This window comes from Planococcus citri, chromosome 4 (assembly GCF_950023065.1).
Source record: "Planococcus citri chromosome 4, ihPlaCitr1.1, whole genome shotgun sequence".
NCBI classification, from domain to species: domain Eukaryota; kingdom Metazoa; phylum Arthropoda; class Insecta; order Hemiptera; family Pseudococcidae; genus Planococcus; species Planococcus citri.
The window spans coordinates 51,491,306-51,504,432 of NC_088680.1; the positions used below are offsets into that span (position 1 = coordinate 51,491,306).

At 33.4% G+C, this 13,127-nt stretch overlaps 1 protein-coding gene across 1 annotated transcript in view; it reads left to right on the forward strand.

Moving 5' to 3' along the window:
- The window catches only part of LOC135844420 (tetratricopeptide repeat protein 21B-like), a 217,528-nt gene that overhangs the window by 68,533 nt on the left and 135,868 nt on the right, over positions 1 to 13,127 (forward strand). The window contains exon 3 of the mRNA XM_065362622.1: positions 8,145 to 8,200. The gene's annotated coding sequence lies outside the window, so the exon portion shown is untranslated. The remainder of the gene's footprint in view (positions 1 to 8,144; positions 8,201 to 13,127) is intronic.

Here is a 13,127-nt window from a genome sequence, read left to right on the forward strand (position 1 = left end):
TGATTCTTCAGGAGAGTCATGTGAACGGTTAATAATTTGAGTGTATTAACGTCAAATTTTGTTAGTTCCATTTGTGTGTGGGGGCCGGGGAGGGGTAGAAGGTCGTCAGTTTTACACATTCCATCGAAACCCTTTAAAAATTCCTTGAACACTTGAAAGGAATTTTTTTCTTATGATGTCAAATTTCATTTTAAAGTTTTGCAAAATTTTGGTCGTGTTTTATCGAGTTTAAGTATCGCAGTTTTCGAGATTTCTGTCCCAATTTTGCTATTTTTTGATAAGTTTGAGATTTTATTGCTCTTTTTAAACGTAAATTTACCTACTTTTTGCAGATTTTTTTTTTGAATAGCTCATGCTTTATCTCCTCCTCTCTCATCTAAAATCATATTCGCATGAAAATAACACGTCTTCCTGGAATTTTTGGTCTCAAAATCACTCATCTCATCTCTCTATTCACATTCCATCTCGTTCAGCAACACTTTTCATAGGCGTACATACAGCAAAGTAGGTAAATCTCACAGAAAACCGTGATTCGACGACACGCCGACGAATGAAATTCCATCGATGAAAAATCATTTCCCAATGCGCTGATTCCAAAAGAAAATGAATTTCCCAAACAAGGTACCCTTATCAATCATCGCAGCAGGGAAAACTCGCCAAAATATATCGACGACATTTACTATTTCATTGGGAAATCGTATATCACACAATGTACAATGAAAGGAACAAAGTGTGGAAAAAAAGAGGTAAACATACCTTTAAATCATGACGCCGAAACAATTTGCTATTCTATGTATAGGTATCAGATAGCTAGGTGTAGATATTTCTATACACGTTGTACGAGTATAACGAAATTAACAATCGTTGTCCCACCGAGGACTGAAATTTACAACTTGTAAAGGACATATTATACACATATGTCGAGGTACCTATAGCCTACTACAGTATGAGAGAAAGAAAAAAAAAAAACATTGTTAAAAATGGCGTGTAATTTTGAAAACGCGAAATCGACAATTAGCTATGAAAAGGAAACCATGTGATAGAAAAATTAATAAACGGTCCTTTTCGCTCGTATATTTAGGGTCAATATGGTACCTCGTGTTGAAGGTATTTTTCATGGTTGCGAGGCGTTTTCATATACGTAGAATTATCGTATAGTATATTTTTTTTATACCGTGTTTTATAGCTTTCGGAACAACGATGAACGTAATCATACTCTAATTTCATTAGTGTATATGCAGAAAAGGCCAGGGCCAGATTTAATGTAACTAATACTAATAGCTTAACGGAACTACATCAAATAACGGTAGTTTAGGCCAGTTTTACAAGTAAGAATACGATTCGTAAACGCGACAAACATTAACCTCGTGTCGGTCATTTTTACATAATATTCGAACACGTTTCGTGAATCAATCTTAAAACTCTGCTGTACTGAAAAAAGAGCATAATTTTTATCAAATCGTGACGAAAATTACCAATTGAAAATTTCCCTCATCCTCCAAGGAAAACACAAGATGCATTTTAAATCAAGGTAAAAGTATTAAATTCGTATTAGAAAAAAAAAGCGAAAAACCGTTGACAAATTTCACCAGGGTCAGCGACGCCTCCGTTATTAACACGTCGCACAAAAGCTTGTGTAAAAGCTTCTATTGCCTCTGTGAAGCGTATACAAAACTTCGCACAAACTTTCTTTTTCCCTCGCTCGAATCTGTTTCACAAATAAAAAGCCTAGCGCGATAATAGCCTTAGTAATGATAGGTTGTTACTTTTCCTTTTTCTATTTTTTTTTTCCAGCCCCCGAAGCGTGTTTCCTCTCCGTACACTCTTATTGCCTTCAGTCATGTAAATGAGCTTTTGTACTTTTTTCCGTATTATCGCGTTATCGCCGCTAAATCGCTACAAACAAAAGCTAAATTTAAAAATTCGCTGGCTGTTTTTTAGTTTTTTAAATGCGGGTATTTTAACAAGTTTGCTCTTTATGCGTGACTTTATTTTGAAAACCCATCTCCAGAGATGGAAAATTCGCTGTTGGTTGTTTTTTTTTAAAACCAATTTTTGTGTATTACTGTAGGTGTATTGTAGTATTCCGATATACCTGTGAAGGTCTAGGTACCTATAGTAAAACCGTTGTTTTGTACTTAAAAACCTGCCAGTTGTCAAAGTACATGTCTATAATTAAATGATAGCGGTATAACCCTTTTTTAATTTACGAGTATTATGTACTAACAAGTATTGGGAATGAAGTAATCATCGGATTAATCACTACTTTTTGTTTTTGTTTCCGGTTTAGCCGTGATTGTTTTGTACCCAGACCCACTACATAATGTCTAACAATAGTCTGGTGAGGTGTTGTACTAGTTATTACTATATTTTACGAAACCGTATGGTCGTGATATTTTACCCTCTCGTGTTTCGTTTTTTCGAGGTTGAAGGTAAAAATTACGTCACACATGGTATTTTGATGAATTGATGTCCATTAATAAAAGACAGAATTAAATCTTTGAAGGAGAGTGCCGACCGTACCCAGTAAGTAAAGCTATCCCAACTGGTAGAAAAATTCTTGAGCTTACTTAGAGAAAGGGGAAAAGAGGAAGGATTACCTATTCCAATGAGTAGATCAATTCCTTAACCGAACAAAGAAAATTCGAAAAAGGATACAAAAATACATCACCAGAATAAGTTTCGAATAATGAATTTCATTTTTCAATTTATGGAGAATTTTTCAACTTCAAAGACCTATTTTCCGAGAAAAAGAATCAAAATTTGATAAAATGGAGGTAAAAAAAACATTCATGCAAATGCGTGAGAGACCGACTTTTCTTCAAATAAAAATCTTTATGAACGAATCGATTCACTTGTTTTTAAATTGAAACATTTTTATAGCAATTGATCTGCTGTTTACAATCGAATCGAATCATTTACAAACGATTGGTGATTAAATAAATTGATTGATTTCTAGGCGAATCATTCGTGAACGAATTGAATAATTTTTAGTGAATCATTCGCGAACGAATCAATTCATTTACTTAATTTTTGGTGAATCATTCACGAACGAATTGAATAATTTTTTAGTGAATCATTCACAAACGAGTTGAATAATTTTTGATGAATCATTCGCGAACGAATTGATTCGTATAAGTGACTCGTTCACGAACAAATCGATTCATTTACTCAATTTTTGGTGAATTATTCACGAACGAATTGAATAATTTTCTAGTGAATTATTCGCGAACGAATCGAATAATTTTTTAGTGAATCATTCGCGAACGAATCGATTCATTTACTTCATTTCTGGTGAATTATACACAAACGAGTTGAATAATTTTTGATGAATCATTCGCGAACGAATTGATTCGTATAAGTGACTTGTTCACGAACGAATCGATTAATTTACTGAATTTTTGGTGAATCATTCGCGAAAAAATTGAATAATTTTTGGTGAATCATTCGCGAACAAATTGAATAATTTTTTAGTGAATCATTCGCGAACAAATTGAATAATTTTTAGTGAATCATTCGCGAATGAATTGAATAATTTTTAGTGAATCATTCGCGAACGAATTAAATAATTTTTTAGTGAATCATTCGCGAACGAACTGATTTGTATAAGTGACTCGTTCGCGAACGAATCGATTCATTTAATTAATTTTTGGTGAATTATTCATATTCACGAATGAATTGAATAATTTTTGGCGAATCCTTCGCGAACGAATCGATCCATTCACTTAATTTTTGGTGAATTATTCTCGAACGGATTGAAATTTGAATACATTTTTTGTGAATCATTCGCGAACGAATAGATTTGTGTAAGTGACTCTTTTGCGAACGAATCGATTCATTTACTTAACTTTTGGTGAATCATTCACGAACGAGTTGATTTGTTCAAATGACTCGTTCGCGAACGAATCGATTCATTTACCTAATTAATTTTCGGTGAATCATTCGCGAACGAATTGAATCATTTTTCAGTGAATCATTCGCGAACGAATTTATTCGTATAAGCGACTCGTTCGCGAACAAATCGATTCATTTACTTAATTTTTGGTGAATTATTCGCGAACGAATCGAATTAAGTTGTAGTGAATCATTCGCGAACGAATTGATTCATAAATTAAAGAATTGATCAATTCACTGGCGAATGATTCGCTAAACATAAATCTATTCGTTCACAAACGGTTCCTTCTAAAAATTAATCATTTCGTTCATGAATGATTCCCTTAAATGAACTGATACTCTGACGAACAATTCACTGAGAAATGAATTAATTTAAACCCCATGCCGGTCCATGGTTAGTTTTATTTTACCAGTTTTAACAATTGAGCTATCGAAGCTTGACAGTTTCGTAAGAAATCGCAGTTGTGTAAAAAAATTACGATGTCATCCTCCCTCCCTCAGTGGGTTAAGATGGAAATTATGATGGTTAGTTTTACTAGACTATCAAAGGGGCATGTTGGAAAAATTTCAACGAAATCGAAACACCTGACCCCATTTTAAATTACCCAACTCCCCTCTTACCTATCTTGTTTGAAATGAATATTGTGAATTATTCATATATATTTACGGCAAACTGGTTAGGCAATTTTATTAACATGTAGGTATAGTACCTGCATATTTATTGAAAAATCATATCATCTCGAAAAGTTGTGGCAAAACAAGTAATCGCAATGTAACTATGTACTTTTTTTTATGACTTGGATGCATGGAAGAGGAGCCGAGACCTTCAAAATAACCTAATAAAATTTTCAGCTCTTCTTTGAGTTGGTATGAAATAAGCCAACTGGAAAAAATTGGCTTAACCATGCATCAATGTTAGCCAACGTTGGTGAAAGTTGTCAAAATTTGGCAAAATGTGACTAAAAATTACAAAAGTTGTCATAAGTCAATGAAAATTATTTTGAAAAAAAATCATCCAAATTTCTACAATTTCTTAAGAACTGAAAAATTCAAAAATTCTCTGGAGGTTTCAAAATTACTCGAAATCACTACCAATCGATTGTAGACGTTGAAAATAGGAAATAAACTTGATTTCAGCTTCCTACCATTTGATCAAATTCCAATATTTTTCATGAAAAATGGGGCTTTGAATTTTTCATACAAAAATCGAAAAATGAAATTCAGCTTAGCTAAAAGATCTGATGGTGTATTTTTGGAGAATCTTTCGATTTTTCTCTGTCCATTCAAAAATGTTTCATGCCAATTGAAAGACGTCCCTTGTTTGGTAAAATACGTATAATATGTATACAGAGTGTCCCCTAATTAATAATAATGATATCGAATGAAGATAATACAATTTTAAAAACATGAATTAGTGATGATACGTACCTAAACGTAAACGAGTAAACTAAAAATAAGAATATCGCTTTGATTCACTGTACCAATAAAAAAGCACATTACGTAAGTTCACTTCCTATAAAATTTCATGAAAGAAACTTGCGGTCGATGACTGGGTGAAATATCGATGAGCTCAGCGGTCTAGACATGAATGATATTTATACGTACGAAACCCTTTAGTTAACTTTAGGTGGTTGAAAAGACATCCTTCATGTTTCAACACATCGTCACAGCTATTGAATGAAGCAACGAAGAGTAAATGGGGGTGACACGCTTTCTTATATTAAGTATGTGTATAATTTTAACTGATAAATATTTGATTTTTTTTCAAGAGTCTTGCGTTTTTTTAGGACTTGAATTTTTATTTAATTATATGAAACATGCATATAAATTTGTTACTTGACGTTGGTTGAATTCTTGGATGGATAAAAATAGAAGTGAAATAACACGTTAGGTATAACTAATCTGTAGGTGTGAGTAAAACTTTTCGATCTTCCACATTTTCAAGGTTGAATTATAATAGAAACCTGGTTTCAAATCAAAAGTTTGAAACTTTGTAATAGGTATGTATGTATTTCAATTCAGAATGGTTAGATGTGTGGGATTATACAGGAACATGAGCAGCCGGTTATGGTTTGATGCAAAACCATTTCTAAAAAAAATTTGAGTGGACCAATATTTAATAATTGGAGTGAATGGGCCAAAAATTTTGAAATTAACACAGGAAAATTTTCTAAACATCTTTACAGGTTTCAATTTTTGATTTTTTCAACTGGAGGGGGACTTTGGGGGACCGAAGGAGGTTTTTTCTTAAAAAGGAAGTTATTTGGAAAGATTCTGACCAGAAATGAACAATTTTCAAAAACCATTTTTACGCTGTATTTTATAAGTTCAAAATTCAAAATTCTCAAATGAAAAAATTGAATATTGAAAAATCAGCTACAGTACTCGTAGATTAAAACTCGATTTCAGGATTCTTTGGACATATTTTTTCGATCTGGCGTAATCTCAGTAGTTTCCTTTGTTCGTAAACTTCTCCACCACGCTTCTCCAATTTTGAATTTTGGGAAAACATGTAAGGTGAAGTGAGGTAATTGCTATAGCAATTGCCCCCACTTCACCTTAACACAACTTATTATACTTAACTCTGAACATTTCATCATGACATCATTTCGTCGATTAAAATTCAACAATGACGCCTAATTTTACGACCATTTTAAGAGGAAATTTCTTCTTCGATGCCTTCGTTAAATATTTACCTGATAGAATATTGACGTGTTTTGTGATTAAATTCAAAAATGTGGGTGGCTTCTCTGTATCCTAAAATAAGGTATTTTTCGCGATTGTCCGGATCGAGTTTTACGGCGAAAGGTTATGATTTCAAAGTGTGAAACGAGGAATAAATACGGTTACCTGTTGCTTACACTTTGTTAGGGTGTATCGAGTCGTATCGAAACTCGATGAAAGTTTAGTATACGGCAACGTGTACGTGTACGTGTAGGTGTAAATGTAAATGAAATTAGAGCATATTTTTTGCTAAATATATGTACGAATATTAAACACGCAAACCGAAGCTATACGTAATATATTTTCATTGGAACTATACTCGACGACGAGTCCAGAATACAGAATTTTCTTTTTTGAGTTTCGGCCTTCTCGTCGCATATTTCAGAGCAGAGGAAATAAAAAGGAACATCCACAGAGGCAGCAGCGACAACAACCGCGTAACAAAAAAGGAGAAAATTATCTTGTATCTATTTCGAGTTTTACAATACCCTTCTAATTAGACCGTAGTGACAAAACAAAATACAAAATTAATTAGTAATTTTGTTAATTTATTTTATGAAACATGACGACTTCGTCTTATGAAAATAACGGCGTTATAATTACGTTTAATTAGAAGAAATTTCAAAAACATGAAACAAGACCGAAAACTGAAAAGCGAAAAAGCTCACGATGGCGTTTGCGAGGCTGCAGCTGCGGCAGCGACGGACTCGTCATCGTGGTACGCGCGAGTATGGTGCGAGTGTATATTCAATTTTCGCAAACGTACATTGAATTTTTAAACAGATTGTCCGATATAAAATTCTATTTTAAATTCGTGTCGGGTTTTGTTATTGTCGGTTTCGGATTTTCAACAAATTTAGCTTTTAATCCTCGCGTTTTCTCTGGTATCGAGACGTGATAGCGGTACGCGCGACGAAAGGGCGCGAAAAATGCAAAACCTGTGAAAAAAAGTACAGGAAGTATCTCTCAATTTGATTGCAGTATACTACCAGCGCCGGAGACTTGTATAAAATATTATTTCACGTTTGGCACGTAGCTCGATAATTTTTTCAAATTACTCGACGACAAAAAATAGAAAATATATGCAAAAGAAAACCATTATTGTGTAAATTTCAGCCGCCAACTTTTATTGAATAGGTAGATTTTTTAAGTTCCAGCCCAAACTGTATAAAAAGCTCATATAACTAGCTATAAGAAGAGGCTTTTTATTTTTTATGATTTTTTTTACGATCTTAATTTTCGGACCGGATCACCACGATAGATGAGTGAATATTTTCTTATAATGGTCATATGGGAGATTTTTTTCCAAAATTTATGGTAACTTATTCGACCCCAATGGCGGACATTGAACAAGTATTTTAGTACTGGATACGTGCGAAGAAATGGATAACCGTCTAAAACTCTCTTTTTTTTACTGCTTATCTAATGCACTCTGTAGGTAGTTATAGTTTGCTCGAGTTTATTTTACTCTTAATATTAACTTGAGAGTGCTCATTTAAAAAGCATTTACCTATTTTTTTTTTCAGGAGGAATTGCAAGTGTGTGAATTTGATCAAAAATCCGACCTGAAAATCAAGAAAAAGTAAGTACCTATGAAGAAATATAGTTACAAATGTGCAAAATAATGCAAAAATAATCCTATTTTATCTAAAAATCTCCAGAAAATCTGTGAAATGGGCACAAAAAGTATGTTTAATATTGATGAAATGGTATGTATTAAAAAAATATGTTTAAAAAAAGTAAGATCTACCTAGGAATTTATGTAAAATCAACTAAAATAATATCAACAACAAAGTAAAAAAAATTTTTTAATGAAATAAAAAACTGCAGAATATTGCAAGAAATGTGGGTATGTGTACAAAATATTGAATAAAATGGCTTGAAGTAAACAGCAAATAAACCAAAAAAATAAATAATAATAGGTACCTACACAAGAATCGTTAAGATGGATAAAAAACTGATAAAATATCGCTGGGATTAATAAAGAATATAAAAAAATGAAAAAAATATGAGTAGCTTAATGGTGTAGAAAACACATATAAATTTGCATAAAAATGGTTGAAAATCCAAGAAAAATGATAAAAATGTTATTGTATTGGATATTACAAAAATTGCCTACTTTCATGAAGAGTTAGCTCAATTACCAGGAAATAATCAAATGAAGTGACATTTTATTAAACATTGCAAAAATAGCACAAAATATCAACAAAACCTCCAGCTGAAAATTAAATGTTTTGGAAACGAATCCTTGTAAGTGTCTTGTTTTGCATTATTAAACAGCATCATGGACATACAGATAGATACCGAGGCTGTTCTCTACAATTAGCACAGCTCAGTCTGACATCTAGCCATTTAATAATACCTACATTTGCGGCGTATAAGAGGCTCATGAGGTTTCATAATCCAAACCTGACAATTCTCAAATAGACAAGTGCTGCACAGCCCCCCACCCCAGACAGAAATTTTGATCTTGCAACCAAGCTCTCTGCTGTATAGGCAGAGGTTGTGTACCAGCTTTCTGACTGCTGCACTGTTCTTGATTTGGTAAAAACGTGTGGGATTGCTTTCTTTCTTGTCACTGGAAATATCCGACTCACTTTCTTCTGCAACATTCACGATGGCAGCATTCTCAATGGTGGCATTCTCAGCAGTGGCATTTGCAGCAATGGGGACAGCATCTGCAACAACATCTACGAGGAAAATATTGGCTACATTCACAGCAACGGCATCCCCAATGACAAAATTGGCTACATTCTCTGCAGCTGCATTTGCGGCAGCAGCATTCACAGGCAGGGTCTTCAATGAGACTATTACATCTACAAAACACACACAAAAAAAAACAAAAATTAAAATAGGTGAAAAAATTTGACTAGAAGTAGATTGTGAAACATTTCTTCCTTTTCAACCACATAGATCTCAGCTTAGTTTTAAATTTATTGTAAAAATGAGCATATCATTGCATCGGAAATTTAATACTCTACAAAATAGGTCCTGTGCATATTTTGATACCATTAAAATCACACAAGATACATCGATTTGAACAAGTAGAAGTCATTTTTTCATTAAAGGGGTTAAAAATCAAACAAATAATTTCAAATCCATGTATGTACATATGTAGGTATCTCGCATACTTCTTGAAATATCAGAAAAATGGCAAGAAGCTTTATTGTAGAAAATCAAATTTCCCATACAACGACAACCTCAATTTTAATGATATCTTCAAAATTGAGCAAATATTTGAAGCAATCAAAAATTGGAATTCATTTTTTCTTTTCAAGTACACAGATCTCTGCTTAATTTTGAATTTATTTATCATAAAATAAATGTTTGCAAATATTCACAAATTCATGCATACACAGCAAAAATAAAAATTCATAGCACTGTACAATATTATAAATATAAGCACTATAAAAACTTACCTTAAAAATGTAATTTTGATTAAGAAATAGATCTCAACAGCAAATATGATGAAATTAATCTCAACATCACCTCGGACCTCGCGAATGTGACAAACTTATCAATGTAAAGCAGCTAAAAACATCAACAAACATCCACAGAAAACTCAAATAACTAAATAAACTATTTCACAGTTTACTTGAAAAAATGAGCACCAGAGATCTTTTCTTTATGTATACCCCTCTCCTTTGGACAAAAAGAAACACTCACGAATCATCCCTTACAGTAAAAGAAAGTCTAGATAAGTGTTGCTTTTAGTACTAGGTATGTATGAGACAATAGAGCAAAAAGTGTACAATTGAGCATGAGAAGAATCAATGGTTTGTGTGGTCCTACTTATACTCTAATACTTGTAAGGTATTAGTAGGGTGAAATTGATTAACCTACTTTGGAACAATGTGTTGAAGTGAGTACTTCCTTCAGGATGGGTTCAAAGTGATATTTGATGCAATGTTGAAAATGTATTCATCAGCTAAATAATGAAAGATCGGGGGTTGGTCTGAAAATTTTACTTTCTTTCTCTTCTTTTTCCTCTCTCACCTAAGCAGTTTAACAACATGGTCTGTATGTTTTCTAACAATTCCTGCTCATTTTCTTGACCCATCTGTCGCTTATTAAATATTAATAATTGTAGGTAAGAACTTTTTGTTGTCATTTTTCAGCATTCTTTAAATAATACTTTCATAGAAATGAAATTAACTAGTCTTATATACTCATGTTGCCAAGTTGGGGGGGGGGGGTGATCAGTGTAATAGTCCACTCTATAGTCCAGAGTAGACTGGCGTGGCTTTATGGACTATCTTACTATATTCTGAAGCTGTGGTCTAGACTGGTCCAGAATAGTGGCTGCCAAAATGGTAATTTCCACTGAAAAATACCGATTTTCACACTAATTTGTAGCTAGGACTATAGTCCATCAGACAATGGACTATTGGTCCATCCAGCAATTCCAGCATGGACTACTTAGTCCAATGGACTAGATGGACTATAGTCCTGGCTATGAATTGGTATATTCCTACCTACTACTGTTCATAAAAAGTTTGAGGTTTTCCCAAAACATTAAATCTGCAATTTTTCACATTTTTTGGCTTTGAAGGTTGAAGGGTAGTTCTGAATACTAAATATAAGATTTGAAAAACTGAAAGAAATAAAAGTATTGGGAGGCAGTAGAGTAAATCTCAAATCTCAAAGATTGAAAGTATAAAATTTTTGGCTTGTTTATTCAAGCCCATTTGGTCACATTGAAATTTGATTTTTTTCACAGAAATGGAAGTATGATTTTTCTTATCCAGATCATGTTGAAGTCTTGAAAGTAAATGTTTGAAAGATAGAATTTTGTATTTTGTTGATTGACTGATTTACCTATTCGCAATTCAAAGATCCTCATAGCTGAAAAAAAATTTTATGAAAAATTGTCTGTGTAATTCTATATCCATTCTGTGCGACTCGATTTCTGTAGAAGCAAAATTTATACCAAAATCATCGCAGGGAACAGAAAAGAATTCGAACTTGATCTCGAACCGATCCTAGAACGTTTAAATGCTGAATCTGAACCTCGACCCTTGATTCTGATTATTTATAATGTGAGCCCGGATCCCTGACTCCTGATCCCGAACAAAATTGATCGAGACTGTTATCCATGGCTTGAAATGAAGATGAAATTCACGATTGACTAGAAAGTTATTGAAAAAGAATTTCCATCTTCTAAAAAAGAATTTGGTAAGTTTTTTTAAAATGTTTTTTCAATTTGTTTGCCGGATTTTCATCGAATATCGATTTAAGATCAAGATACATTTGAAGTCATTTTTATTAGTCGTATTCAACTCCTCTCCTCCCTTCTTTGCCCATAAACTGTACTATTTCACCTGCTTCGTTCATACCAGCGCGTATTACCTGTGAACTATTTCGATAAAACCGAGGGAAAAAAAGATAAAAAGTAGAAAAAAAATGATGGAAAAAAAAGGAAGCACATTTAAGCTAATATCGTGATTGAAAAAGAACACTTATTTATTAACAGCCTCGGCACACATAAACGAGAGCTATTTACTTAGATGTTTTTGTCTCGACTATAACGGCGCCTTTTGCGCATTGAATATGCAACTTATTCATCAGGTACATTCATTTAGTCACGGCCCACTGTAAAGTTAGAAAAAACGCTCACAAATTAATGAAAACGCACGGTACACAGTGTATAGTACCTGCATCTACTCAGCATACACATATGTGGTAGGTAGCTAAATAAAGATGATAAAAATTTTAGGATGCGATTAATATTTACGAGGCGAGCTTTTTAAAGATAAACAAAACGGTTTGTTATAAAAATTACACGTCTGTGGGTAAAAATAAAAAATATGTTGGTCGTTTCGCGAAATTAATATTTGAAAAATTCACGGTTCACCTGAATATGATTTGATACTTGAAACCGTTCATGTTGTTCGCGTGGTTTACAGAGGAAAAAATGGGAAAAAAGTCACGACCTAAGTTTCACGTACACATACGAGTAGGTCGAACGTGTTTCCAGCAGTGTATGTTTCGATGTATATTGTATATACTAAAATATAACAAAAGATGAGAGAAAATGTGTACGAACTGTTGCCTTTTTCAAAAGGAAAGGGTTGAGAGGAAAAGAAAGCGAATGAGCCAGCTAACCAATAAAAATGAAAAACAATTTCGCTGTTTTCATCGTTCAATATGACCGTGAATAAGCGATTTGCCAATTACATATTTTAAGAATTGGGGTGTTTTTCTGTACGTCGTCGTCGCCCTCTCTCATTGTACGTATTTTTCTTTATCGCAGAGAAATATACAATATTTGTGAAATTTTGATTAACCCCGATCCGTCGTCGGCTCGGAAATCGTCTGCGGAAATAAAAGCGCCAGCTCGTTGCGTTATATAAGGCGCCCTTTTCAGTTTTCAGCGAAAAGGTGCTGTCCTCTGGTATAGGCTAAGGCTAAGGGTGTAGCATTAATCACGACACCGTTCTTTATGCTCACTTCGGCGTTGTCCTTTATGCAATACAAAAGTCCCCTTTCATTAGCTCGTTGTTGTAGGA